Here is a 5,383-nt window from a genome sequence, read left to right as displayed (position 1 = left end):
AATACATTCAGCAGTCAATTTGTGTGGAAGTTGAAACCAATTTGAATTGATTGTTGGGTAAATTAACTAGAAAGTTTAACAAAAGCATTCTTGTGTTACATTGAAATGTCCCAAAGAGATGTGTAAAGAATACATAATTTATATTACTAGAACCAATTGATTAGTGCCTTTGTGCTTAATTGGTATAATTACTCAATAAAAAAAGGAGGATCAAAGGATAATATATTTTCCATTTTACTTTCTGTTTAAAAAATGTGAACATGTTTTTAAGAGTGCATAAATTGGGGAAGCCTTAGTCCTTGTTGCGCAGGTCTGTTCTACCCATGTCTTTTAATCATTTAGTTGAACCAATTAAACTCCTGGCCAGGTCATAAAACCATTTAATTATACCTGTTTAATTTGGAAAACATTGACTCCATGACCAGAGTTGCCTACCCTGTATTATACATTATTTTAACCTCCCAAATTCTCTTGTAAAAGAGCTGCTTTGAAATCCATAGCAACCCAAAGTTCAAATGCATTTACAAGGAAATTTGGTAGCTCTTCGAGGTTTAACAAACACTAATGACTATTTATTGTTTTCCCTGTGGTTTTGTTAGGTGAAATCTCTCATAGGCCAATAAATCATTGGATTTTAGTTAAATTCCTTTGCTAAAATAAATCTTCTAGAGCTTACATCAATTGGAAGAATCAGTGACCTGCTGAACAATTATAAAGAAAACAATAATATATTTTTATTCTCAGTATCTTTGACATAAACTTCAAAAATATTTAGAAAGGAATTTTAAAATGCCTTTTGGGGCATATATTTACATTATCTTTGAAAACTGGACATGGGTATATTTTGCAAAGGTCTTTTCTAAGTTGGAGTTTTTACGCATTTCCTTTTTTATTTTCAAAGTATGGATAGAAAAATTGTAGAGGTTTTAAAAAAAATAAACAGTAGCAGAAAATATATTATTTTAGGATTAAATAAATATGGGGAATAATGATCCAGACACATTCTACACATTTTGTGTTTTGTACAGATTAGCAGAGCAATAATTAATCATAGGTAAAATTCTGGACCGGTAACTGATAAAGTAGACATGATTAATTGTAACACAATGAACAAAAATAAAATACAAAGTGTTTCTAGCTAACAAAATAATTCCATCAAATAAGCAGTTTTGAAAGAAACATCTTTTATAGCAAACATTTACTTTTATTTTAAAATAATATACCTGGTACTACAGGAGGTATCTGTTACTCTTGTGCTTCATTTCACATCAGCAGTGTTTTCTGGGTCAAAGCATGTTCCTGGCTGAAAGCATGTCAGTCATTTAGAGAAGCATACTGTTGTCTGCAACTGTCTGCTTTATACATACACACAGTTTTAAACCTGTTCTTTATGGTGAAGAAATGCATGCATACAATATGTATGCTATTCATTATACTTGTGACTTAGAAAAATACGCTGTAATGACACACTATATATATATATATATATATATATATATATATATATATATATATATATATATATATATATATAAAATGTGTGTGTATATGTACGTATGTGTGTGTGTATATATATATATATAGGTATATGTGTGGGTGTGTATGTATTCACTGACTTGATTGATATAATTTAGTCTCTAAAGTAGCTTTGTTAAAAGAAAAAAAAAACATAATAAATAGAATGAGAAAAGCTAGCATTCTATATATCACTAAGCCATGTCTGGTCTTTTTTAAAATACAGGGTGTAATTTTGCAGAAGGTGATTACGAAGCATTAAAATACTAATTTATGTGTTTTTGTCTGTTTCCTACCAAACTCATTTACATTCTCTGCCCCCACGCTGATATTCTACACTCGGTTGCCATTACTTTCGGAGCTACGTATCATAGTCATGTGGCCACTTTGTGCTAGTGTTGTGGAAAACACCCATACGCAACAGAGCAATGACTGAGCTGGTAGAGCAGTCAAATGGTGATTTATTTATTTATTTATTTATTTATTTTTAAAGTAAAACTACCACTTCGGCAATACAGAGCACCTTAGCTGATACCTGTACACAGTGTTGCCCTGCAGTAGATGTCTGCATTTTAACATGGGCATGTACTGCATCTTCACAGGTTGTGTACTTCAATTTGATCAGGAATTGACATTCCATGAAGTGACCAAATAACTGTATAATACACCTGATAAAGTACCTCAATGTAACAATTAATCCATTGAAAACTGGTATTTCCACAACACCGGACTTGCCAGAAAACAGACTGCTGTGTTTCTGGTTAATATTTGGTCCTGTTCATACCAGCTCTGAATAATCCTTTCTCAAATTCTCAAGGACATGAATTCTTAAGGGAGAGGGTTTGGGATAGGCAAGATAAAACCTTGGTGAGTGGAGACACTGCCATCAGCTCTACTGTAGGACTTGCTGCTAGATTCAGGAATTTTCATCTTTCAACCTTTCATATTCACTAGTGTATTTAGTCTGGGGTGTTTTTGAAGAAGGAATATTAACATAAGCAAGTTAAATGAGTTTACAGGATTAGGTAGTTGGCAATTTTACGTGTCTGTGATACAGTGCCTATAGACAGTCTACACCCCCTTTCAAAGTTTTCACCTTTTGTTGCCTTATAGCCTGGAATTGAAGTGCACTATTTTTTTTCTTTTTTCATTTATCTACACATCCTACCCCACAACTTCCAAGTGAAAAAGTTATTCTAGAAATTTGTAGAAAATTAATTAAAAATCAAAACTCAAATAGCTTGGTTGGGTAAGTGTCCACCCCCTTGTAATAGCAAGCCTAAATTAGCTCAGGTGTAACCAATTGCCTTCAAAATCACACACCAAGTTAAGTGGCCTCCATCTGTGTTAAATTGTAGTGATTCACATGATTTCAGGATAAATTCAGCAGTTCCTGTAGGTTCCCTCTGCTGGGTAGTGTATTTCAAAGCAAAGACTCAACCATGAGCACCAAGGCACTTTCTAAAAGAACTCCGGGACAAAGTTGTTGAAAGGCACAGATCAGGGGATGGGTATAAAAAAATATCAAAGGCCTTGAATATCCCTTGGAGCATGGTCAAGACAATTATTAAGATGTGGAAGGTGTATAGCACCACCAAGACCCTGCCTAGATCAGGCTGTCCCTCCAAACTGGATGACCTAGAAAGAAGGAGACTGATCAGAGAGGTTACCAAGAGACCAATGACAACTTTGCAGGAGCTACAGGCTTTTATTGCCAAGACTGGTCAGTGTGCATGTGACAACAATATCCCAAGCACTCCACAAATCTGGCCTGTATGGCAGGGTGGCAATAAGCAAGCCATTACTTAAGAAAGCCCACCTTGAATCCTGTTTGAAGTATGCAAAAAAAAAAAAAAAACACCCCAGAGATTTTGTAGCCATGTGGCAAAAAGTTTTGTGGTCTGACGAAACTAAAATGGAACTTTTTGGCCTAAATGCAAAGCGTTATGTTTGGCGCAAACACAACACAGCGCATCACCCAAAGAACACCATTCCTACTGTGAAGCATGGTGGTGGCAGCATCACATTATGGGGATGTTTCTCTTCGGCAGGGACTGGGGCACTTGTCAGGACAGAAGGGAAAATGAATGGAGCAAAGTACACAGAAGTCCTTGAGGAAAACCTGTTGCCCTCTGGAAGAAAGCTGAAACTGGGACGGAAGTGTACCTTTCAGCATGACAATGACCCAAAGCACACAGCCAAAGCTACACTGGAGTGGCTAAGGAAAAAAAGGTAAATGTCCTTGAGTGGCCCAGTCAGAGCCCCGACCTAAATCCAATTGAAAATTTGTGGCACTTACACAACAGAAAGACAAAAAATTCAAGGGGGTGTAGACTTTCTATAGGCACTGTATATACTGAGCATCAAAAGAAACTTATCAGTTATATTAGAGCATCAAAAGAAATGTATCACTATATTTGAGCATCAGAAGAAACATATCACTTATATTTAAGTATCAAAAGAAACTTATCACTTATATTTTGATAAAATTCACCAGATGTGATTGAAAAATGACAAACTCTGTTTTAGAGCAGGTGCAGTGACTTTTTATTGTCCTGATTAACAACTGACATCACAAAGATGCTGCAAAATGATCTGTCGATCTTGGGCAGGCGCGTGATTCTTGGTCTCCCAGTTCGTGGCCTGTCATTGACAGTGTGTGTCTGGTTATACCGTCTTGCCAGGTTTGAAATTGCTGGCTGTGAGTACCCAAGACAGCCAGCCAGAATACGCTGCCCTAGTCCAGCCTCCAACATGCCGATTGCACGAAGTCACTGCTCTCTTGACAGATGTGGCATGTGGTTTTTTATCTGTGATTTTCTTTATTGCTCTTATTTAAGCTTGCAATTCAACAGCTGAAATCACCCAGCGTCCAATCAACTGTCTCACTAATTAGGTGATTAAGTGCATATGCTTCAGTTATAGTCACTCAAGCGTGTCATGATCAAGGATGAATGATCTGAAAAAAAAAAAAAAAAAAAAAACATTTTGTCACTGTCCATCATTTATACACCTTATTTTTTTCAAAAATAAATGTGTTATAATAGTGATAAGTTTCTTTTGATGTTCGGTATTGGTTACAGTTAAATTTGACTGACGAAAGTATCTGGAAATCCCTTCTGGTTTGTGATGTTTGCAGCTGGAATACTTGCTGCCCATTTCACTCTACTTGATAACTAAGTATCTTGGTATTCCTGAATAGATAATGATGCCCTTTTCAGAAATTGACAAAAGATTTTAAGGGGCAAGCCAGCTCACAAGAGCATTAGCATGGCAAATGTTTCCATCAATTACTACCAATGCAGAATGACTGAATGGGATATTTGTTCTTTCATTTAGCCTTAAAATGTGTTTCTGCAAAAGGGACTTCCAAAATATTCAATGTGATACCTGTCTCGTCAGTAATTATTGCAGATGATGGTTATTTATTCAGCGATACCAAGCTATTTAATTAGCACGCGGGCTGAGCTGGGTAGAATGGGCAACTGTCCCACCCAAGTACTTTAAAGTCCGGATACTTTTGGCAGGGGCAGAAGCCAAAATCATTTTCTTGAAACTTACTTCAAGATGGCGCCAAGAAAGATATGACTGATGACAGTATATGGACAAGCCAAGGCCTGATTCCCAAAAGCAAAGGAATTATGTTGAGATAAATTTAAAAAAAAAAAAAATCTACTGTCTGCTTTGAGCTGTACAGATGCCCTGTTAATTATCATTAATTTTCACTGCTGATTGGTTTGGAAACTTCTAAAGAGACAGGGAACGTTGTGACATGGTCCATGGTGATGCACATCCCATTCACATAAAAGCAAGTTCTGTTATCAGAAAACACGTGACAGCCAACAAGAAGCTACAAGGGTTTGACATC

Source organism: Polyodon spathula, chromosome 4 (assembly GCF_017654505.1).
Source record: "Polyodon spathula isolate WHYD16114869_AA chromosome 4, ASM1765450v1, whole genome shotgun sequence".
Classification (NCBI taxonomy): domain Eukaryota; kingdom Metazoa; phylum Chordata; class Actinopteri; order Acipenseriformes; family Polyodontidae; genus Polyodon; species Polyodon spathula.
This window is presented reverse-complemented; position numbering follows the sequence as displayed.